The following is a 26,878-nucleotide window of genomic DNA, read 5'->3' on the forward strand; positions in this document are numbered from 1 at the left end:
CTACCATGATAGTGGTGATAGCAGCAGCAGTAGTAGTATAAGCCCGGACCTACCATGATAGTGGTGATAGCAGCAGCAGTAGTAGTATAAGCCCGGACCTACCATGATAGTGGTGATAGCAGCAGCAGCAGTAGTATAAGCCCGGACCTACCATGATAGTGGTGATAGCAGCAGCAGCAGTAGTATAAGCCCCAACCTACTATGAATCTCTAGGCACAGAAGTATAAGAAATGAGGAACACTGGAGTATGTATGTTAGTACATGCAAGGTAGCTGATACTGGCACTTGTTAGGTAGCTACTGCTAGCATTTGCTAGGTAGCTAATGCTAACACATATTAGGTACCTACTACTAGCGCATGCTAGGTAGCTGCTACTGGCACTTTCTAGGTAGCTACTGCTAGCACGTGTTAGGTAGCTGCTACCAGTACATGGTAGGTAGCTACTATTAGCACATGTTAGGTAGCTACTACTGGCACTTACTAGGCAGTTACTACTGCCATATGTTAGGTAGCTTGTACTGGCACATGCTATTAGATTACAGAGTAGCATACCAGCTACTCTGTATCAGAACCAATAAGGGGATAATAACCTACTTGTCACTGTTTATAATCTGCATTATGTAGCTTGGAACGAGTGATCACAGATCTGTAACATTTAAAACTGAACGCCGAAATGATAGTATGGATAATACACTAATGGACGTAGAAATTCGTTGTGCAGATTACAGTGGGTTTAGTTTTGTGGCTACTGTGCAAAATGCGCAAAGAACATGAAAAATACACCGTATTCATGACATAACCTTGATAACAGAGACAACATAAGTACTCATGGTGGGAGGACGATATGAGAAATTCATGTACTCTCTGCAGAAGCAGCGAGAACCAGATGATGAATTTCTCAGCGGCAAGATTTATGTTGACAATCAGCAGTGTGAGAGCCACTCTCAGTACATTTTCTCAAAGCCGTGGATCGTTCATTCTGAAGTCTTGACGAGGTTCAGTCTGTCTTTCTCTCGTGACACTTATCACCCAACCTCTGCTACAAGGTTGGCTACTCCACAAGGAACAGCGTTCATTCACCTCACGAGTCTAACCATTAGAAATTGATAAAATCCCTGATTAATGAAATGTTTTTCTTAATAATATACTGCGGCTTATACATTCTATCATATTTATTACCAAAGAATAAAAATTCACAATACCGTGCCTGGAACACTTCACTACAAACCCGCACTTAGAGTAGATTTATAACGACGTTTCGGTCTGTCATGGATCACGGTCAGATAACAGGTGTGACTGGGCAACGATCCAGGACGATAAAAGGCGTTAAATTTGAAGAGAAACTATGCTGCGATACGTTTATAATTATAATTTCCAACACCATCGTGCAAAACCAGGGCAGCCGCCGGGTGGCCAGACCCATAGCAATATAGTTGCTGATCCAAGTATATCATAGAGAGCAATAGTCAAGCTGAAATACTGTATCCTACTTCTATTCTCTCCTGACTTCACTTTCTTGCTTACATAATCTTTTAACCACGCATATTCTATCAGCAATCTGTCATTATTTCTTAACAGCTGTCTGCATACATGATTCATTTTCATTTTGTTTTATGTATAAATTATGATCTGAGTGTGGAGATTACAAGTAACAATAACCTGGGTGATCACACAGTCACCAGGAGACTGTGACCACAGGGTGAGCTGTGGGAGTAGAAAACATTGTGAATACCAGCCACAGACATGTCACAGACATGTCACAGACCTGTCACAGACATGCCACAGACATGTCATAAATATTACATGATGTACTAGAGTAACGAGATTATCTAAAAAATGACACTTTTGTTATGTGTTCATAGTTGATTCTGTGGAGGATCAGGAGCATTTTTGATGTGTAGTGGCTTACTGTAGTGGCTTACTGTAGTGGCTTACTGTAGTGGCTTACTGTAGTGGCTTACTGTAGTGGCTTACTGTAGTGGCTTACTGTAGTGGGTTACTGTAGTGGTTTACTGTAGTGGCTTACTGTAGTGGCTTACTGTAGTGGCTTACTGTAGTGGCTTACTGTAGTGGCTTACTGTAGTGGCTTACTGTAGTGGCTTACTGTAGTGGTTTACTGTAGTGGCTTACTGTAGTGGCTTACTGTAGTGGCTTACTGTAGTGGCTTACTGTAGTGGCTTACTGTAGTGGCTTACTGTAGTGGCTTACTGTAGTGGTTTACTGTAGTGGTTTACTGTAGTGGCTTACTGTAGTGGTTTACTGTAGTGGCTTACTGTAGTGGCTTAATGTAGTGGCTTACTGTAGTGGCTTACTGTAGTGGCTTACTGTAGTGGCTTACTGTAGTGGTTTACTGTAGTGGTTTACTGTAGTGGCTTACTGTAGTGGCTTACTGTAGTGGCTTACTGTAGTGGTTTACTGTAGTGGCTTACTGTAGTGGCTTACTGTAGTGGCTTACTGTAGTGGCTTACTGTAGTGGCTTACTGTAGTGGCTTACTGTAGTGGTTTACTGTAGTGGCTTACTGTAGTGGCTTACTGTAGTGGCTTACTGTAGTGGCTTACTGTAGTGGCTTACTGTAGTGGTTTACTGTAGTGGTTTACTGTAGTGGCTTACTGTAGTGGTTTACTGTAGTGGCTTACTGTAGTGGCTTACTGTAGTGGCTTACTGTAGTGGCTTACTGTAGTGGCTTACTGTAGTGGTTTACTGTAGTGGTTTACTGTAGTGGTTTACTGTAGTGGCTTACTGTAGTGGCTTACTCTAGTGGCTTACTCTAGTGGCTTACTCTAGTGGTTTACTGTAGTGGCTTACTGTAGTGGCTTACTGTAGTGGCTTACTGTAGTGGTTTACTGTAGTGGTTTACTGTAGTGGTTTACTGTAGTGGCTTACTGTAGTGGCTTACTGTAGTGGCTTACTGTAGTGGCTTACTGTAGTGGCTTACTGTAGTGGCTTACTCTAGTGGTTTACTGTAGTGGCTTACTGTAGTGGCTTACTGTAGTGGCTTACTGTAGTGGTTTACTGTAGTGGCTTACTGTAGTGGCTTACTGAAGTGGCTTACTGTAGTGGCTTACTGTAGTGGCTTACTGTAGTGGCTTACTGTAGTGGTTTACTGTAGTGGCTTACTGTAGTGGCTTACTGTAGTGGCTTACTGTAGTGGCTTACTGTAGTGGCTTACTGTAGTGGTTTACTGTAGTGGCTTACTGTAGTGGTTTACTGTAGTGGCTTACTGTAGTGGCTTACTGTAGTGGCTTACTGAAGTGGGTTACTGTAGTGGCTTACTGTAGTGGCTTACTGAAGTGGCTTACTGAAGTGGCTTACTGTAGTGGCTTACTGTAGTGGCTTACTGAAGTGGCTTACTGTAGTGGCTTACTGTAGTGGCTTACTGTAGTGGCTTACTGAAGTGGCTTAATGTAGTGGCTTACTGTAGTGGCTTACTGTAGTGGCTTACTGTAGTGGCTTACTGTAGTGGCTTACTGTAGTGGCTTACTGTAGTGGCTTACTGTAGTGGTTTACTGTAGTGGCTTACTGAAGTGGCTTACTGTAGTGGCTTACTGTAGTGGCTTACTGAAGTGGCTTACTGTAGTGGCTTACTGAAGTGGCTTACTGTAGTGGCTTACTGTAGTGGCTTACTGTAGTGGCTTACTGTAGTGGCTTACTGTAGTGGTTTACTGTAGTGGTTTACTGTAGTGGCTTACTGAAGTGGCTTACTGTAGTGGCTTACTGTAGTGGCTTACTGAAGTGGCTTACTGTAGTGGCTTACTGTAGTGGCTTACTGTAGTGGCTTACTGTAGTGGCTTACTGTAGTGGCTTACTGTAGTGGCTTACTGTAGTGGCTTACTGTAGTGGCTTACTGTAGTGGCTTACTGTAGTGACTTACTGTAGTGGCTTACTGTAGTGGTTTACTGTAGTGGCTTACTGTAGTGGTTTACTGTAGTGGTTTACTGTAGTGGCTTACTGTAGTGGTTTACTGTAGTGGCTTACTGTAGTGGCTTAATGTAGTGGCTTACTGTAGTGGCTTACTGTAGTGGTTTACTGTAGTGGCTTACTGTAGTGGTTTACTGTAGTGGCTTACTGTAGTGGCTTACTGTAGTGACTTACTGTAGTGGCTTACTGTAGTGGCTTACTGTAGTGGCTTACTGTAGTGGCTTACTGTAGTGGCTTACTGTAGTGGCTTACTGTAGTGGCTTACTGTACTGGCTTACTGTATTGGTTTACTGTAGTGGTTTACTGTAGTGGCTTACGGTAGAGGCATAATGTAGATATACTATACATTCTTCATACACTGTAGTGTAGGTATCGTACACGTTAATGTCATGTCCAGACAAAAGACAATCAACACTCATATTTTTCATGGGATTGTTTATAACGTTTATCTTCTGGTCATTATTTCAGAATGTGTCAAAAAATGGCAAAAAAAATTGTATTTTTTCCTTTGTGTTGTAGCAATATCTATGTAAATAAATAAATAAATAAATAAATAAATAAATAAATAAATAAATAAATAAATAAATATATATATATATATATATATATATATATATATATATATATATATATATATATATATATATATATATATATATATATATACATATACGTGTGTGTACCTTAGATTTATATATCTGTTGCATTACCTAGCCGCTACTAGCGTGTGCTTCTGGGATGAGGTAGTTAAAACTTGGCGTGTGTGCACCATAGATTTATTTAACATATATGTCTTTCCTAATAAGCTGAATTTCAATTCAAGTTTATTCTCTATAAGGGTTACAATGTGGGGTTTACAGATTTTGGGTATTGTGTGGTTTACATGTTATAAAATACTAATTACAGAGGGAGGCCACTAGGACACCTAGCATGGCTAGGCATTTCGGGCAGACTTAGATTAATTCTTAACAGATTATGGTATTAAGGCTAAGTGACTACATCATAATTTGTGAGTTTAGCAATGTGAATACTTTTGTTTTGGCACAATACAAAGTGTCTATATTGGAGTTTCATAGACAAACTTATGACTAGTTAGGATTTATTATTTTAAGATTAAGATTAGTATTTCTGGGTTTATAGTCAGTGGGTGAGTGAGTGTAATTTTGAACCACCAGGTGGTTATTATGTAGTTAGTTGTCGGGGTGGATCAGGGAGATAAGATGTTTTCTAACTGTAGTTTTGAAAGTGATGAATGTGTCTGCAGTTCTAGAGTTTTCAGGTAGGGTGTTCCAGATTTTAGGTCCTTTGAAATACATTGAACTTTTGTTAAGGTTTAATCGAACACGGGGAATGTCATAGAGATGTTTGTGTCTGGTGCTATGCCTGTGGATCCTGTCACAACTATCAAGAAAGCGTTTTAGGTCAAGGTTAATATTGGAATTTAAGGTCCTGTAGATATAGATTACACAGTAGTAAGTGTGGATGTTCTGAACAGGGAGTAAGTTTAGATCTATGAAGAGTGGGGGGGGGGTGTTGCCAGGGATGGGATTTAGTGATTATTCTTACTGCGGCTTTTTGTTGGGTTATTATTGGCTTTAGGTGTGTTGCTGCAGTTGATCCCCAAGCACAGATAGCGTAGGTGAGGTATGGACATATAAGTGAATGGTATAATGTGAGGAGGGCAGTTTACGGCACGTAGTATCGTATCTTGGAGAGGATCCCAACCGTTTTGGATACTTTTTTTTTTGCTATGTGTTGGATATGGGTGCTGAAATTTAGGTTGTTGTCGAGGTATAGGCCAAGGAATTTGCCCTCATTATGTCTGGCAATTAGAGTGTTGTCGATCTTAATGTTAAGTTGCGCAACACCTGCTCTGCTACCAAACATAATATAGTAGGTTTTGCCAGTGTTAAGTGTAAGTTTATTGGCTGTCATCCAAGTCGATATTTTGAGCAGCTCCTCGTTAACAATGGTGTTGAGGGTGGCAAGATTAGGGTGGGAGATGACATAAGTCGTGTCTTCAGCAAAGAGAATGGGTTTCAGGCGTTGGGATATGTTTGGAAGATCATTAATGTAAATGAGGAAGAGCAGGGGTCCAAGGACACTTCCCTGCGGAACTCCAGTATCAAGTGGCCGTATTGATGAGGCTGTGTCTTTAATGGTGACATACTGATACCTATTAGAAAGGTAGGATTTAAAATATGCAAGCGCATGGCCTCTTATACCATAGTGGTCAAGTTTGTGGAGTAGGATGCCGTGGTCTACTGTTTCAAACGCTTTTCTTAGGTCAATAAAATTTCCGAGCGGATATTTGCCGAACTCCCTTAAAAATTTTATTCTTTTTTCCCCAAAAATTGTTTTACAGATTGATAGAAATATTTTTTTCATTGATAATGATGTAAGACAAATATTGCTTGAATATACCTAACCTAGAAACCTAACCTAACCTAACCTAGCCTATCCTAACCTAACCTATCCTAACCTAACCTAACCTAACCTAACCTATCCTATCCTAACCTAACCTAACCTAACCTAACCTATCCTATCCTAACCTTAACCTAACCTAACCTAACCTAACCTATCCTATCCTATCCTAACCTTAACCTAACCTAACCTAACCTAACCTAACCTAACCAGTCCTAACCTAAGCTAACCTAACCTAACCTAACATATCCAAACCTAACCTAACCTAACCTAGAGACCTAACACAACCTAACCTAACCTAACCTAACCTAACCTAACCTAACCTAACCTATCCTAACCTAACCTAACCTAACCTAACCTAACCTAACCTAACCTATCCTAACCTAACCTAACCTAACCTAACCTAACCTAACCTATCCTAACCTAACCTAACCTAACCTAACCTATCCTAACCTAACCTAACCTAACCTAACCTAACCTAACCTACCCTAACCTAACCTAACCTAACCTATCATAACCTAACCTAACCTATCCTAACCTAACCTAACCTAACCTAACCTAACCTAACCTAACCTATCCTATCCTATCCTAACCTAGCCTAACATAACCTAACCTAACCTAACCTAGAAACCTAACCTAACATAACCTAACCTATCTTAACCTAACGTATCCTAATCTAACCTAACCTAACCTAACTTAACCTAACCTAACATAACTTAACCTAACCTAAGATGAGATTAAGACACATATGCAACATCTGGGTATCTTTATTGTAGACGTTTCGCCATCCAGTGGCTTTATCAATACAAATTCTAGGACATAACTTGAAGACAGTAGAACTATGTACAGAAGATGAGGTAATCAGTCCCTCAACCTAGGAGTAGGTGCGAACAGCACCATAGTCGTGGAGATTCTGAAGCAGAAGAAAGGATCCTGGCGCTTATATAGTAACGTCAGGTGTAGCAGACGAGGGCAAATTCACTGGTGGGCGGGATTCCCCAGTGGAAGTAGGTCCTTCCCAAAGAGATGGGTTAGTTGTAGTAGTAGTTGTAGTTGTCGTAGCCGTGAAGGTTATGTACATGTCCTCAGAATTAAGATTCCATGATGTTGCAGTGTCTGACAAGTTGTGTACGAATGGTATATAATACCGACAAGATGAGATTAGTTAGTTGTAGTAGGCTACGACAACTACTACTACTACTACAACTAACCCATCTCTTTGGGAAGGACCTACTTCCACTGGGGAATCCCGCCCACCAGTGAATTTGCCCTCGTCTGCTACACCTGACGTTACTATATAAGCGCCAGGATTCTTTCTTCTGCTTCAGAATCTCCACGACTATGGTGCTCTTCGCACCTACTCCTAGGTTGAGGGACTGATTACCTCATCTTCTGTACATAGTTCTACTGTCTTCAAGTTATGTCCTAGAATTTGTATTGATAAAGCCACTGGATGGCGAAACGTCTACAATAAAGATACCCAGATGTTGCATATGTGTCTTAATCTCATCTTGTCGGTATTATATACCATTCGTACACTTAACCTAACCTAACCTAACCTAACCTAACCTAACCTAACCTAACCTAACCTAACCTAACTTAACCTAACCTAACCTAACCTAACCTAACCTAACCTAACTTAACCTAACCTAACCTAACCTAACCTAACTTAACCTAACCTAACCTAACCTAGCCTAACCTAATTTAACCTAACCTAACCTAACCTAAATTAACGTATTTACTTTAGCAAAAATCTACTAAAAGTATCAGAGATTAGTCTAAATTTATTTAATATTACTGAAAACACTAAGACGCAGAGTTTGCTGGTAAACCTACGAAGAAAAGTCTTGAAACCAAGTTTTACAACGTCACCCATAACAATGGTTTACCAGTGATTTATATATATATATATATATATATATATATATATATATATATATATATATATATATATATATATATATATATATATATATATATATATATATATATATATATAATGTATATATATCTATATATATATATATATATATATATATATATATATATATATATGTATATATATATATATATATATATATATATATATATATATATATATATATATATATATATATATATATATATATATATATATATATATAAGACTGTGTATAATTTAAATTTACATAGGTATGGGTGCACCTTGCCATGATAACAGGGCCTCCGGCCTCCACCTTCCTCCTCTCTCCAGAAACTGTAATCTTAACTCTGGGAAAAAGAGCAAACAAATTTTCTCAGCGAATCAATGTTGCTTGCCACCCCCCCTCCCTCTCTCTTTGTCCCTCTCTTCCGTCTCTCTCTCTCTCTCTCTCTCTCACTCTCTCTCTCTCGCTCTTAAGTGAGAATATCAGCGTGTGGAAGCTGGCACCCTGTGTATCTTAGTGTTAAGGAGATAAGACTTTGGAGCTGTCTGTCTATGTGTCTGTTTGTGTCTGTCTTCGTATTCCTGGTTGCCATTGTTGCTTCCTTACACTCTCACTTTTATTTATAACGTGAGTTTTGAGAGATGCGTTCTACAAGGTATGTTCCTCTCTGCCTTGGTATAACGCAGCTGCGTTCTACAAGGTATGTTCCTCTCTGCCTTGGTATAACGCAGCTGCGTTCTACAAGGTATGTTCCTCTCTGCCTTGGTATAACGCAGCTGCGTTCTACAAGGTATGTTCCTCTCTGCCTTGGTATAACGCAGCTGCGTTCTACAAGGTATGTTCCTCTCTGCCTTGGTATAACGCAGCTGCACGTTTCTTTAACTTGTCTGTGTTGTTTACAATACAGAGAGAGAGAGTGTTGTTTACGTGTTGTTTACAATACAGGGAGTGTTGTTTACAATACAGAGAGTGTTGTTTACAATACAGAGAGAGAGAGTTGTTTACAATACATAGAGAGTGTTGTTTACAATACATAGAGAGTGTTGTTTACAATACAGAGAGAGTGTTGTTTACAATACAGAGAGAGAGAGTTGTTTACAATACAGAGAGTGTTGTTTACAATACATAGAGAGAGTGTTGTTTACAATACAGAGAGTGTTGTTTACAATACATAGAGAGTGTTGTTTACAATACAGAGAGAGTGTTGTTTACAATACAGAGAGAGTGTTGTTTACAATACAGAGAGAGTGTTGTTTACAATGCAGAGAGAGAGAGTTGTTTACAATACAGACAGAGTGTTGTTTACAATACAGAGAGAGTGTTGTTTACAATACAGAGAGAGTGTTGTTTACAATACAGAGAGTGTTGTTTACAATACAGAGAGAGTGTTGTTTACAATACAGAGAGAGAGAGTTGTTTACAATACAGAGAGAGTGTTGTTTACAATACATAGAGAGAGTGTTGTTTACAATACAGAGAGTGTTGTTTACAATACAGAGAGTGTTGTTTACAATACAGAGAGTGTTGTTTACAATACAGAGAGTGTTGTTTACAATACAGAGAGAGAGTGTTGTTTACGTGTTGTTTACAATACAGAGAGAGTGTTGTTTACAATACAGAGAGAGTGTTGTTTACAATACATAGAGAGAGTGTTGTTTACAATACAGAGAGAGTGTTGTTTACAATACATAGAGAGTGTTGTTTACAATACAGAGAGAGAGAGTTGTTTACAATACAGAGAGAGTGTTGTTTACAATACAGAGAGAGTGTTGTTTACAATACAGAGAGAGTGTTGTTTACAATACATAGAGAGAGAGTTGTTTACAATACAGAGAGAGTGTTGTTTACAATACATAGAGAGTGTTGTTTACAATACAGAGAGAGAGAGTTGTTTACAATACAGAGAGAGTGTTGTTTACAATACATAGAGAGAGTGTTGTTTACAATGCAGAGAGTGTTGTTTACAATACAGAGAGAGTGTTGTTTACAATACAGAGAGTGTTGTTTACAATACAGAGAGTGTTGTTTACAATACAGAGAGTGTTGTTTACAATACAGAGAGTGTTGTTTACAATACAGAGAGTGTTGTTTACAATACAGAGAGAGAGTGTTGTTTACGTGTTGTTTACAATACAGAGAGTGTTGTTTACAATACAGAGAGAGAGAGTTGTTTACAATACAGAGAGAGTGTTGTTTACAATACAGAGAGTGTGTTGTTTACAATACATAGAGAGTGTTGTTTACAATACAGAGAGAGTGTTGTTTACAATACATAGAGAGAGAGTTGTTTACAATACAGAGAGAGTGTTGTTTACAATACAGAGAGAGTGTTGTTTACAATACATAGAGAGAGTGTTGTTTACAATACAGAGAGAGAGTGTTGTTTACAATACATAGAGACTGTTGTATACAATACAGAGAGAGTGTTGTTTACAATACAGAGAGAGTGTTGTTTACAATACAGAGAGAGTGTTGTTTACAATACAGAGAGAGTGTTGTTTACAATACAGAGAGAGTGTTGTTTACAATACATAGAGAGAGTGTCGTTTACAATACAGAGAGAGTGTTGTTTACAATACAGAGAGAGAGATTTGTTTACAATACAGAGAGAGTGTTGTTTACAATACATAGAGAGTGTTGTTTACAATACAGAGAGAGTGTTGTTTACAATACATAGAGAGAGTGTTGTTTACAATACAGAGAGAGTGTTGTTTACAATACAGAGAGTGTTGTTTACAATACAGAGAGAGTGTTGTTTACAATACAGACAGAGTGTTGTTTACAATACAGAGAGTGTTGTTTACAATACAGAGAGAGTGTTGTTTACAATAAAGAGAGAGTGTTGTTTACAATACAGACAGAGTGTTGTTTACAATACAGAGAGAGTGTTGTTTACAATACAGAGAGAGTGTTGTTTACAATACAGAGAGAGTGTTGTTTACAATACAGAGAGAGTGTTGTTTACAATACAGAGAGAGTGTTGTTTACAATACAGAGAGAGTGTTGTTTACAGTACAGAGAGAGTGTTGTTTACAATACAGAGAGAGTGTTGTTTACAATACAGAGAGAGTGTTGTTTACAATACAGAGAGAGTGTTGTTTACAGTACAGAGAGAGTGTTGTTTACAATACAGAGAGTGTTGTTTACAATACAGAGAGAGAGAGTTGTTTACAATACAGAGAGAGTGTTGTTTACAGTACAGAGAGAGTGTTGTTTACAGTACAGAGAGAGAGTGTTGTTTACAATACAGACAGAGTGTTGTTTACAATACAGAGAGAGTGTTGTTTACAATACAGAGAGAGTGTTGTTTACAATACATAGAGAGTGTTGTTTACAATACAGAGAGAGTGTTGTTTACAATACAGAGAGAGTGTTGTTTACAATACAGAGAGAGTGTTGTTTACAATACAGACAGAGTGTTTTTACAATACAGAGAGAGTGTTGTTTACAATACAGAGAGAGAGAGTTGTTTACAATACATAGAGAGAGTGTTGTTTACAATACAGACAGAGTGTTGTTTACAATACAGAGAGAGTGTTGTTTACAATACAGAGAGAGTGTTGTTTACAATACAGACAGAGTGTTGTTTACAATACAGAGAGTGTTGTTTACAATACAGAGAGTGTTGTTTACAACTCAGAGAGAGTGTTGTTTACAATACAGAGAGAGTGTTGTTTACAATACAGACAGAGTGTTGTTTACAATACAGAGAGTGTTGTTTACAATACAGAGAGAGAGTGTTGTTTACAATACAGACAGAGTGTTGTTTACAATACAGAGAGAGTGTTGTTTACAATACATAGAGAGAGTGTTGTTTACAATACAGAGAGAGTGTTGTTTACAATACAGAGAGAGTGTTGTTTACAATACAGAGAGAGTGTTGTTTACAATACAGAGAGAGTTTTGTTTACAATACAGAGAGAGTGTTGTTTACAATACAGAGAGAGTATTGTTTACAATACAGAGAGAGTGTTGTTTACAATACAGAGAGAGTGTTGTTTACAATACAGAGAGAGTGTTGTTTACAATACAGAGAGAGTGTTGTTTACAATACAGAGAGAGTGTTGTTTACAATACAGAGAGTGTTGTTTACAATACAGAGAGAATGTTGTTTACAATACAGAGTGTTGTCTACAATACAGAGAGAGAGTTGTCTACAATACAGAGAGAGAGTTGTCTACAATACAGAGAGAGAGTTGTCTACAATACAGACAACTTGAAGATACGGTGCTCTCTCTCCCTCCAAGTTCAATATTCATGTTGTTACCTGAAGTCTGTTAGAGACTAAACCAAAAAAAAAATAACAGGTTAGTTTTTATTGAGCTGGGATTTGCATAGGTGGGCACAACCTTGATATCAACTCTCCGTCCTTATCTTTACTATCTTGAATTTTACCTTTGGTTTATCTTATATTTATTTGTCATTGTCTTCCCCTTATGTTTCTCTGTTAACTTTTTTCTCCTTATCGTGCTTTCAGAGATATCTTATCTTAATGCTATCTTGTATCTTACCATCTTATCTATATCTTATATCATGTTATCTTAGTCTTCTTTGATGTATATTGATTTAATCTTATTATTTAATATTTTTAATTCCTGCCTGTTATCGTTCCATCTTATATCATGCTATCTTACCTATGCTATATTTATCTGTTATTTTCATCTCATGTGTATCTACTATTATTCTTATTTCCCATACGCTATCTTTTTATCCACGTCACTACCCTCTTATTTCCACTATCTTCTTCGTCTTATTTTTGTCTTGTCTGCTTATGCTGTATTATCTTTGTGTTATCACATATGATATATTGCGTGACTATTCCTCTATCTCTGTTTTCATGTTTTCTCTGACCTATTCTGTGTCCACGTTCTTGACCTCCCATGTACCATTATATACATTTTTCTCGCATTTTGCTTTCCCCTCTGTAATTATTTGTACTCTGTTGTAATCGTCTAGATTCTCCCGTTTTATGATCCCTCGGCCAAATTTTTTTTTCTGTGTATGTTTATATTCTCCATTCTTTCCCCAAGTATTTACAGCTGTTTTTCTTTGCTATTTATCCTACTGCTCTTCCCTTTTATTGCCTACGCTTCTTTGTATGAAGAATTAATCTTGGTATTTTCTGTTTTTTTTGCTGTTATTTTTGAGTAATTTCCCGACACATGAGATTCAGTTTGTTGTTACTTTTATCCTGTCTCAGCTGCTTACTGCCGTTGTGGGATGAAATTTTTCATTCTAATGTTTATACACGTTTACACGCGTAATGCTTCTATGGTTGTAGCAACAAGGTTTGTAATCGGATATGAGGCACCATTAATTTTAGAGTTTGGAGCCCAGGATTTTCACGATTAACATCGTGAGACAAGGCTGGAGCTCAGGATTTTCATGATTAACATCGTGAGACAAGCCTGGAGCTCAGGATTTTCATGATTAACATCGTGAGACAAGCCTGGAGCTCAGGATTTTCATGATTAACATCGTGAGACAAGCCTGGAGCTCAGGATTTTCATGATTAACATCGTGAGACAAGGCTGGAGCTCAGGATTTTCATGATTAACATCGTGAGACAAGCCTGGAGCTCAGGATTTTCATGATTAACATCGTGAGACAAGACTGCAGCCCAGGATTTTCATGATTAACATCGTGAGACAAGCCTGGAGCTCATAATTTTCATGATTAACATCGTGAGACAAGACTGCAGCCCAGGATTTTCATGATTAACATCGTGAGACAAGCCTGGAGCTCAGGATTTTCATGATTAACATCGTGAGACAAACCTGGAGCCCAGGGTTTTCATGATTAACATCGTGAGACAAACCTGGAGCCCAGGATTTTCATGATTAACATCGTGAGACAAGCCTGGAGCTCGGGTCAATCAGCAATAGCCAGTCTGGAATGAGCCGAGACTCGGGATGTAACATGTGTACCCGAGTTGTGAGTCGAAGTACTGGCATCGTGGAGTGAAGTTCGAGCAACGAGGGAGATGCCTCGAATGAGAAGAGGAAATGGAAATGTGAAGGAAATTGGGTGACGTACACTTAAGACTCATTTAACCTGATTTCCTTTAATCGTCATCCTCCGTCTATTACTACCAATTTCCTCTCCTGATTTATTGCTGGATTCCCTTCATTTAACTCGCCTTAACGTTTACTCTGCGTCTAATGTTCTACCTCCCTCTTTGAGAGCTTGTGACGAGCTATGTTTGCTCCTCTAAGCTTCTAACTACAAAAGCTCACTTAACTGCCACAGCCTTACGTTCACTCATTCGTGATTACTTCCAAGCGCATTCTCACGCTACTGCGGTGTACACTGGCGGCTCTAAATCCTTCGATGGTGTCAGAGTTTGTAGCTGGTTTTCATGCAAGAAAAATTTCAGATCATTCGCCATAACGACCTGAAATTATTGCACCAACATTGCACCAACTGCACATCTCTGAGTAAGATATATAATGTTTCAAGATTGATATGGATCAGTAAAGGTTTTCTTGGGCTTGGAATGGTGTGTATAATATTGTAAAAATGGCACTTCCATAAATCAGGTGTTCCATAAACCATGCCCTAAATACACTACACCACCCTTATAAGTTTGAAGCCGATCGGGTTAGGCGTACTCAAGAAATACAAGATTTGTAATTTTTTTGAGGACGGGGAAGGGGGAATGGTAAGGCTGTAGTGGCTAGTTTATTGTGCACCTCATATCTATCCTGTGGATGGTGGTTCTACACGAGAGACCTAGAAACTAGACCCCCAAAAAACGCCGGGTCGCCATCTGGAGAAGACCTGGGCCGGAAGTACCGGAAAATCCCTATTGAAAGAATCCAAAAAATTATTAACAGGAGTATATTTGGATATATATTCTTAATATCTGTGTAAAGAAAATATTTCTTTGAAATGGCTGGTATCATAACACACACACACACACACACACACACACACACACACACACACACACACACACACACACACACACACACACACACACACACACTCACACACACACATGTATGTCCTACGAGGAGAGGTTAAGGGAAATCAACCTGACGACACTGATGGACAGGAGAGATAGGGGGGACATGATAACGACATACAAAATACTGAGAGGAATTGACAAGGTGGACAAAGACAGGATGTTCCAGAGACTGGACACAGTAACAAGGGGACACAGTTGGAAGTTGAAAACACAGATGAATCACAGGGATGTTAGGAAGTATTTCTTCAGCCACAGAGTAGTCAGGAAGTGGAATAGTTTGAGAAGCGATGTAGTGGAGGCAGGATCCATACATAGCTTTAAGGAGAGGTATAATAAAGCTCAAGGTTCAGGGAGAGTGACCTGGTAGCGACCAGTGAAGAGGCGGGACCAGGAGCTTGGACTCGATTCCTGCAACCTCAACTAGGTGAGTACACACATACACACACACACACACACACACACACACACACACACACACACACACACACACACACACACACACACACACACATATATATATATATATATATATATATATATATATATATATATATATATATATATATTGTTGCGACCCCTGAATGGGTCACAATGTATATAATGTATATTACCTGTTCATATAATTTTATATTGCTTATATTTGCGATAATTGCTAAATTGTAAATATATTGCTTTATATTATTATTTGACTTAGTTATATTATTAGGTAGGATGTAACACGTACGTTGGTTTGCGTGCAGCCAGCAGCAACAGCCTGGTTGATCAGGCTCTGATCCACCAGGAGGCCTGGTCACAGACCGGGCCGCGGGGGCGTTGACCCCCGGAACTCTCTCCAGGTAAACTCCAGGTATATATTATTCAGTGCTCATAGTTCGTGAGTGTTAAGTAGCTGACAACATTGTCTAACTATCGCTTCGCTCGTTACGCTGCCGGCTTCTCTGTGTTGCTGGGCAGCAACAGTCCACGGAGAGTCACGTGATCGGGGGGGGGGGGGGTGATCACACCTCACCTGGAGTAGTCGGCCTGGCCTGCGCCTTATTGTCTGTTGGACGTTGCTTCTAACAAGAGGTCCCACACCAGCTCTACCTTGTGGGCCCTTGTTGGAGTCTCGTCTCTGTCGCTTGTTGTTAGTTCTGTGTAACTCTGTTCACAGAACATAGTCTAGACTTAGTGATTTTCGACGTTGTACTGAGGTTGTGTGTCACACAGACACTGAGAAACTCAGGTCCTGAGCTGTAGCTTCTGACCTAATTTGTACTGTTATCTGTGTACTGTCACAGTCTGGGATTTTCTAATGCTGAACTTAGTTTCAGTAGTATGGGAGTTTTGTGACTTGTGGAGGATCTGCAGATGGTCCCTACTTAGTGTCGTTATATTATCTCCTTGTTCCTGATCCTGTGTCCCTGTTGCTTGTTATATTGCTGTTCGGCTTATCAGTCGTTTCATTGTTCAAGCAAGCTGTTCTGATTGCCAGGTTGGTCAAGAAGTTAGTTTATGTGAGGACTTTTAGTCAGTTACTTGTTTAAGTCTAGTCGAGTCGTGAGACATAGCGAACTACTTAGAGCACTTACACACATACACTTATTTACTTGTATATATTTGTATTACATTATCAAATTCTAATAATGTACCAGACGGTACTTAAAAGCCATAAAGACATGATATGTACCTTCAGCACAATACTACTGTACACCAGAGAAGTGTACCAACTTGTATCCTATATTATATTCAATTGAATACTATAATTTACTTCTATAACATACGCCTAGACAATTGTTATTAATAAACTTATTAAATTTTAATTTCTTTAGTTAGTTACCTACCAGTTGTAATCCTGAAGCACTATTGAATCTTACTGTTAAATTTTAATGGATAATTGGACCAGGATACTGACTACTTGTTACAAAATCCCAGTAACAGGCTGGATGTTAGAAGGGCAGTCCTTTCTAGTATTACCTGGAGATCTCTATCATTATTAGATATCGCGTTTGTTTTCTAGCATATATATATATATATATATATATATATATATATATATATATATATATATATATATATATATATATATATATATATATATATATAATATTTATATATATATATATTATATAAACATTCCTAAATGTTTGAAAGTCGCTTCTGACAGGATCTGTCTTCCGGCTCCTCCCCCTTTACTCCTTTTACACTCCACTTTCTCTTTCTGTCTGTTCTACCACGCACACTGGACCTCAGATTCTTGTTCTCTCTCTCTCTCTCTCTCTCTCTCTCTCTCTCTCTCTCTCTCTCTCTCTCTCTCTCTCTCTCTCTCTCTCTCACTTTCTCTCTCCCTCTCCCTCCTCTTGTCACTCTGAGACATTTCTCATCTGACTGAGGCTAGGACACCCTCATTACCAGTACAAGGAATCCTGGTCCTCTCTGTGCAACTTGTGATGTGCTGTCAACTGTGAATCATGTTAGTAGTCATGTGTGTAGTCATGCACGCGTGTGTGCGTGTGTGTGCGTGTGTGTGTGTGTGTGTGTGTGTGTGTGTGTGTGTGTGTGTGTGTGTGTGTGTGTGTGTGTGTGTGTGTGTGTGTGTGTGTGTGTGTGTGTGTGTGTGTGTGTGTGTGTGTGTGTGCGAGGGCTTCTTGGTCCCAGGGTTCTATGATTTCCAGAACTCTTCCCCCCCATCTCCACCCTGCCTCTTCTCCTGCCCCCTGCCCTCACCCCTGCCTCCTGCCCTCGCCCCTGCCCACTGCCCTCTCCCCTGCCCCCTGCCCTCGCCCCTGCCCTCGCCCCTGACCTCGCCCCTGCCCCCTGCCCTCCGTCCCCACGTCCGCATGAGCACGCCAGACAGTCATAGGAAGGCTTTATGGCTGTATTTTCCTTGGCTGGATAGACACATGTGAACCTGACACGCCATCCTTATGTATCATCTCCCTCCCTCCCTCCTTCACTCTTTCTTCCGTTCCCTTTCTCTCTCTCTCTCTCTCTCTCACTCCCAGAGTCATACTCTCATTCTCACTCTCCCTTTCTCATCCACCTTTGTTTTCATATATTACCTATTTACTCTTCCTCTTTCACTCTCCATTTCTTCATTCCATGAACTCTATTCCTTACATTTTCTTCTCTCTCTCTCTCTACTTGCCTTCTTTCCTTCTTACTTTTTCACTTCTATAATTTTCTCCATTGACAGCACTTTTCCTCTCTCCAATACCCTGTTTCCTGACCTAAACAACTGATTTCAGCATCTGCTGAAGAGGGCTTCTGGAGGTCGAAATATACATATATTTAGTTGTGTCCCTACAGTAGGGGACACACACACACACAACAGTCAAGGACCAGGTAATCAGGCTGAGGAAAGAAGGTGGGGAGCTCACAAGAAACGACCAGGAGGTATGTGAGGAGCTCAACAAGAGATTTCAGGAAGTATTTACAGTGGAGGCTGAAGGGACAACGGGAAGACAAAACAGTGGCGTACAGCAACAAGGGATATACCAACAAGTGTTGGATGAATTACACACAACTGAGGAGGAGGTGGAGAAGCTACTAAGTGGCCTTGACACTTCAAAGGCGGTGGGACCGGACAACATCTCTCCGTGGATCCTTAGAGAGGGAGCAGAGACACTACGTGTGCCACTAACCAAAATCTTCAACACTTCCCTTGAAACTGAAGTATGGAAGAAGGCAAATGTAGTCCCCATCTTTAAGAAGGGAGACAGAAATGGAGCACTAAATTATAGACCAGTGTCACTGGCGTGTATAGTATGCAAAGTCATGGAGAAGATTATCAGGAGGTGAGTGGTGGAGCACCTGGAGCGGAACAAGATTATAAACGACAGCCAGCACGGATTCATGGAAGGCAAATCCTGTGTCACAAACCTACTAAAGTTTTATGACAAGGTAACTGAAGTAAGAAATGAGAGGGAGGGGTGGGTTGATTGCATTTTCTTGGACTGCAAGAAGGCAAAGGCAACAGCGAGTCATGGTCCGTGATAAGGTATCACAGTGGGCGCCAGTGACGAGCGGGGTCCCACAGGGGTCAGTTCTGGGACCAGTGCTATTCTTGGTATATGTGAACGACATGACGGAAGGGATAGACTCAGAAGTGCCCCTGTTTGCAGATGACGTGAAGTTAATGAGGAGAATTAAATCAGACACGGACCAGACAGGTCTACAAAGAGACCTGGACAGGCTGGATGTGTGGTCCAGAAACTGGCTCCTAGAATTTAACCCCGCCAAATGCAAAGTCATGAAGATCGGAGGAGGGCAAAGAAGACTGCAGACAGGGTATAGGCTAGGTGGCCAAAGGCTGCAAACCTCACTCAAGGAGAAAGACCTAGGAGTGAGTATAATACTGAGTGCATCGCCAGAAGCACACATCAACCAGATAACTGCTGCGGCATATGGGCGCTTGGCATACCTGAGAATAGCGTTCCGGTACCTTAGTAAGTAATCGTTCAAGACTTTATACACTGTGTACGTCAGGCCCATACTGGAGTACGCAACACCAGTTTGGAACCCACACCTGGTCAAACACGTCAAGAAATTAGAGAAAGTGCAAAGGTTTGCAACAAGGCTAGTTCCAGAGCTAAGAGGAATGTCCTATGAAGAAAGGTTAAGGGAAATCGGTCTAACAACACTGGAGGACAGGAGGGTCAGGGGAGACATGATAACGACAAACAAAATACTGCGTGAAATAGACAAGGTGGATAGAGACAGGATGTTCCAGAGATGGGACACAGAAACAAGGGTTCACAATTGGAAGCTGAAGACTCAGATGAGTCAAAGGGATGTTAGGAAGTATTTCTTCAGTCACAGAGTAGTTAGGAAGTGCAGTAGTCTGGCAAGCGATGTAGAGGAGGCAGGAACTATACATAGTTTTAAGACGAGGTATGATAAAGCTCATGGAGCAAGGGGGGAGAGGACCTAGTAGCGGTCGGTGAAGAGGCGGGGCCAGGAGCTGAATCTCGACCCCTGAAACCACAATTAGGTGAGTACACACACACACACACACACACACACACACACACACACACACACACACACACACACACACACACACAGACACACACACACACAAACACACACACACACACACCAACCTGCTCACAGTTCCCGGTATCTTGAAAAGGAATATTCTCACATTCCAAATTACGAGCCTGGGGCTGGTAGTTCTTGGGGGGGGGGGTAGTTTGGGGGGTAACTTGGGGGGGGTAGCTTGGGGGTAGCTTGGGGGGTAGCTTGGGGGGTAGCTTGGGGGTTAGCTTGGGGGGCTGGGGAACTGTGAACTGAGGGACCGGGGAGGGGGGGGGGTAGAGCAGCCAGAAGATTTATCACAGCTGTGGGAGTGTTGTATGAGGCTGCCTCGCCGCATACATCACACGAGATAATACAACATAATGATGTATTTCTCCTCTGTTAAATCCTTCTTGATGACTGTCTGATTCATCTCTTGTTTCTTTCATAAGTTCCTTTAATAGCAAACATCGCTTTTATGGACCGGCGCCTTATAAAACCCACAATACTCTAGTCTCTAAATTATCTATGTATGTATGTATATATATATATATATATATATATATATATATATATATATATATATATATGTATATATATATATATATATATATATATATATATATATATATATATATATATATATATATATATATATATATATATATATATATATATATATATATATATGTATGTATGTATATGCAATAAGATCACAGTAAACAGGTGATTTCAGAATATGCAAAACAACCACTGTGAAAGAATAGAGAAGTTCCAAGCGCTTTCGTGACTACTCACATTATCAAGGAACAATGAAAGTAAAGCATCAAAGGAAGGTATATAAAGGGGTAGCCCACACCTCACTATCAGATCCCACAACAACGAAACACCTGACGCGAGACAGCAGGACCGCCGGCCCAACTAGACAGCTCCTTCATACAACCCACCAACAAACTATTCTACCCAAGAAATAAGAAATTTAAAAAATTATTATTTGTCCAATGTATTATTAAATTCTTCCCAAATTCTATTAATTATAAATGGATCTAATTTATATAAACCAAAGCAAATATTCATATTATTGTCAAAACTGCTTTTTATGAAACAAGATTCAATTATATTCCTGTCGACCATGGACTTGCTTGATACTACTTTCTCAACTTTTTGAAAATCAATTGGATTGTTAAAATCTCTCACATGAATAAATAGAGCATTGGAATCTTGTCCAGTTCTAATGCTATATTTATGTTGTTTTAATCTTAGTTCGAGATTTTTACCAGTTTGACCGTAATAAACTTTATCGCAAATTTTACAAGGAATCTTATAGACACATCCATCAGCATTTTGGGGAGAATTCTTTATCAAAAGTTTTTTTACTGTATCAAGATTTTTGAATACAACTTTAATATTAAAAGTCTTAAGAAGAGAAGGCATATCAACCAAGTTTTCATGGTAAGGGAGAACCAACATATTTTTAGTTGAATAAGGCTGGTTGTCCCTTTTTGGATTGTAAAAAGTATTTCTAGCAACTTTAAAAGATTTATCAATTACATTTCTTGGGTATTTCAAATCATTACCTATTTCATAAATTTTGGATATTTCCTCATCTATGAACTCAGGACTACAAATTCGTAAAGTTCTCAAAAACATTGATGAGAAAACAGACAGTTTGACTCTATCTTGATGCGAGGAATAATAGTGGACATAGGAACAGTTATTTGTAGGTTTTCTGTAAATTTTAAATTTGAATTCATTATTAAGGGTTTGTTTAGAATTAAATTATTGTAAAGAAATCTAGAATATATTTAGTTGGGTTAGGCAAAAATAAATTGTTCTTGTTATAATAAGGTTAGGTAAGTTTTCTAAGATTCTTTTGGTGCAAAATTATAAATTTTTACGTTAACATTAATGAAAAAAATATATCTTTAAACGTATAAGAGAAAACTTTAGAAAGGACTTAATTTTAAATGAGTTCTTGCTAATTGACCAGTTTTACATATTCGGCACATATATATATATATATATATATATATATATATATATATATATATATATATATATATATATATATATATATATATATATATATATATATATATATATATATATATATATATATATATATATATATATATATATATATATATATACATAGATATTTGAGCTATTTTTTTTTCCTGTTCCATGTTTCTTTATTCTTCTCTCTCTGTCTTTCTCTCTTTCTCTCTCTCTCTCTCTCTCTCTCTCTCTCTCTCTCTCTCTCTCTCTCTCTCTCTCTCTCTCTCTCTCTTCCTCTCTTTCTCTCTCTCTCTCTCTCTCTCTCTCTCTCTCTCTCTCTCTCTCTCTCTCTCTCTCTCTCTCTCTCTCTCTCTCTCTCTCTGCTCTCTTCTCTCTGTCTCTCTCTCTCTCTCTCTCCTCTCTGTCTCTCTGTCTCTCTCTCTCTCTCTCTCTCTCTCTCTCTCTCTCTCTCTCTCTCTCTCTCTCTCTCTCTCTCTCTCTCTTTCTCTCTTTCTCTCTTTCTCTCTCTCTCTCTCTCTCTCTCTCTCTCTCTCTCTCTCTCTCTCTCTCTCTCTCTCTCTCTCTCTCTCTCTCTCTCTCTCTCTCTCTCTCTCTCACTCTCTCGTGGCACCTTCTTTACAAAAATTAAAAAGATGTAAGTCAACAATTACTAAAGTACAAATTAGAAAGTGACGCAAATCAATGGCATGAAACTCCGTGGCAAGCGACTTAACACTAATGTGGCATCACAGAGTTGTGGACCAATGCAGGAGTCTCGCCCGCCGGAGGTCCAGGATCTAAACCCCTTCCTAATGATCCTATCTCCTGGGAGAATTTGTTCCTGCTGCAGGATTGTGGCTTTTAATGCTTCCACCCCCCCCCCCGGAGAGATAGGAGGGTGGGGAGAGAGCCTTCTGCTAGACTGTCCTTACCTCAACCGTCTGATAGTCTCCATTCAGAATGAAAAAATCTTCAGCTCGGCTGCCGGAGGTACTCTGTGAAGTAGGTAAAGGGAGCTTAAAAAAGGGAGGGATCCCACAAGCAGGTAAAGGGAGCTGAAAAGAAGGAAGGATCCCATTAGGAGGTACAGGGAGCATAAAAAGGGGAAGGATTCTATAAGGAGGTACAGGGAGCCTAAAAGGAGGGAGAGAAACTGCAAAAGCAGGGATTGTGACTCCCTCAAGCAGGGAGAGAAAAATAGGCAGGAATAAGGATTTCCTTCCTTCCCTCCTCCCCTTCCTTTCCCCCTTCCCTCCCTTCTCTTCCCCCCCATCTTCCACCCCTCATGAGTAGTTAAAATCGATGCTCAGCTATTCTCCTGGTTTTCCCTGTACATTTTGGTTCTCCCTGTACGTCTTGGTTCTCCCTGTACGTCTTGGTTCTCCCTGTACGTCTTGGTTCTCCCTGTACGTCTTGGTTCTCCCTGTACGTCTTGGTTCTCCCTGTACGTCCTGGTTTTCCCTGTACGTCTTGATTCTCCCTGTACGTCCTGATTCTCCCTGCTCGTCCTGGAGACGTGCAGGTACTGTAGAATCAGTCATCTGATATCACCTCCAACACTGCCTCCAACACTACATCCAACACTGCCTCCAACACTGCCTCCAGCACTGTCTCCAACACTGCCTCCAGCACTGTCTCCAACACTGCCTCCAACACTGTCTCCAACACTGTCTCCAACACTGTCTCCAACACTGCCTCCAACACTGCCTCCAACACTGCCTCCAACACTGTCTCCAGCACTGCCTTCAACACTGCCTCCAACACTGTATCCAACAGTGTCTCCTACACTGCCTCCAACACTCTTCAACACTGTCTCCAACACTCTCCCAACACTGCCTCCAACACTATCTCCAACACTGCCTCCAACACTGTCTCCAACACTGCCTCCAACTCTCTTCAATACTATCTCCAACATTGTCTCCAACACTACCTCCAACACTGCCTCCAACACTGTCTCCAACACTGCCTCCAACACTTCCTCCAACACTATCTCCAACACTATTTCCAACACTGCCTCCAACACTGCCTCCAGCTCTCTTCAACACTATCTCCAACATTGTCTCCAACACTACCTCCAACACTGCCTCCAACACTGTCTCCAGCACTGCCTCCAACACTTCCTCCAACACTGTCTCCAACACTGCTTCCAACTGCCTTCAACACTATCTCCAACACTATTTCCAACACTGCCTCAAACACTGCCTCCAACACTGTCTCCAGCACTGCCTCCAACACTGTCTCCAGCACTGCCTCCAACACTGTCTCCAACACTGTATCCAACACTGCCTCCAACACTGCCTCCAACACTGTCTCCAACACTGCTTCCAACACTGTATCCAACACTACCTCCAACACTGCTTCCAACACTATATCCAACAGTGGCTCCTACATTGTCTCCAACATTCTTCATCACTGTGTCCAACACTCTCCCCACACTTCCTCCAACACTGTCTCCAACACTGCCTCCAACACTGTCTCCAAGGCTGCCTCCAACTCTCTTCAACACTTTCTCCAACACTATCTCCAACACTGCCTCCAACACTGCATCCACCACTGTCTCCAACACTGCCTCCAACACTTACTCCAACACTGCCTCCAACACTGCTTCCAACACTGCATCCAACACTATCTCCAACACTATCTCCAACACTGCCTCCAACACTGCCTCCAACGCTGTATCTAACAGTGTCTCCTACATTGCCTCCAACACTGCCTCCAACACTGTCTCCATCACTGTCTCCAACACTGCCTCCAACACTCTCCAACACTGCCTCCAACACTGTCTCCAACACTGCCTCCAACTCTCTTCAACACTGTCTCCAACATTATCTCCAACACTACCTCCAACACTGCCTCCAACACTGTCTCCAACACTGCCTCCAACACTTACTCCAACACTGTCTCCAACACTGCTTCCAACACTGCATCCAACACTATCTCCAACACTATCTCCAACACTGCCTCCAACACTGCCTCCAACGCTGTTTCCAACAGTGTCTCCTACACTGCCTCCAACACTGCCTCCAACACTGCCTCCAACACTGTCTCCTCACTGTCTCCAACACTACCTCCAACGCTGCCTCCAACACTGTCTCCAACACTGCTTCCAACACTGTCTCCATCGCTGCCTCCAACACTATTTCCGACACTGCCTCCCACACTGTTTCCAACACTGCCTCCAACACTCTTCAACACTGTCTCCAACACTGCGTCCAACACTCTTCAACACTGTCTCCAACATTGCCTCCAACACTGCCTCCAACACTCTTCAACACTGTCTCCAACACTGCATCCAACACTGCCTCCAACACTCTTCAACACTGTCTCCAACACTATTTCGAACACTACCTCCAACACAGGCTACCAGCTGTCACTTTTCCTCAAATTACCTTTGTTGGTCGTGTACTCCATCCCCCTCTCGTCTCCTGTCTCCTCCCTGTCCTTTCCCTTCATCTCTTCTCTCCCTCCTTTTCCTCTCCTTTCTTCTCTCCTCTCCCTCTCTCTCTCCTTATTCTCTCCCTGTATCTCTATTCTCCATCCTCTCTTCCTCTCCCTTCGTCTCTCCCCCTCTCCTCCCTGCAGCGCTACACAGTAGTGGCAGGGGGGGGTACACAGTAGTGGCAGGGGGTACACAGTTGTGGCAGGGGGGGGGTACTGTTGAATACCTCCGCTCTCACTCCCGCAAATTTGCAACAATAGCAACTCCGGAGGAAATCCTTGATGCGTGAGCCTGTCTCTGACGTGGGGGGTGGGGGAGTGGGGGCAGAGGTGAGGGAGAGAGGTTAGGGGCGTGAGGTGTGTTGAGGGGGGAGAGGTAAAAGTGGTAGGGTTGAAGATGATAGGTGGGGGCATGGGGGGGGAGGTCGCCGGAGATGGTAGGTAGTTGTGTGTGTGTGTGAGTGTGTGTGTGTGTGTGTGTGTACTAACCTAATTGTACTCACCTAATTGTGGTTGCAGGGGTCGAGACTCAGCTCCTGGCTGATCACTGATCGCTACTAGGTCCTCTCCCTCTCTGCTTCCCGAGCTTTGTCATACCTCTTCTTAAAACTATGTATGGTTCCTGCCTCACTACTTCACTTGCTAGGCTATTCCACTTCCTGACGACTGTATGACTGAAGAAATACTTCCTAACGTCCCTGTGACTCGTCTGAGTCTTCAGCTTCCAGTTGTGACCCCTTGTTTCTGTGTCCCCTCTCTGGAACATCCTGTCTCTATCCACCTTGTCAATTCCCCGCAGTATCTTGTATGTCGTTATCATGTCTCCCCTGACCCTTCTGTCCTCCAGTGTCGTCAGTCCGATTTCCCCTCAACCTTTCCTCGAACGACATTCCCCTGAGCTCTGGGACTAGCCTTGTTGCAAACCTTTGTACTTTCTCTAACTTCTTGACGTGCTTGACCAGGTGTGGGTTCCAGACTGGTGCTGCATACTCCAGTATGGGCCTAACATACACAGTGTACAGTGTCTTGAACGATTCCTTATTAAGGTATTGGAACGCTATTCTCAGGTTTGCCAGGCGCCCGTATGCTGCAGCAGTTATTTGGTTGATGTGTGCCTCCGGTGACGTGCTCGGTGTTATGGTCACCCCAAGATGTTTCTCCCTGAGTGAGGTCTGTAGTCTTTGTCCACCTAGCCTATACTCTGTCTGCGGTCTTCTTTGCCCC

Source organism: Cherax quadricarinatus, chromosome 3 (assembly GCF_038502225.1).
Source record: "Cherax quadricarinatus isolate ZL_2023a chromosome 3, ASM3850222v1, whole genome shotgun sequence".
Classification (NCBI taxonomy): Eukaryota; Metazoa; Arthropoda; class Malacostraca; order Decapoda; family Parastacidae; genus Cherax; species Cherax quadricarinatus.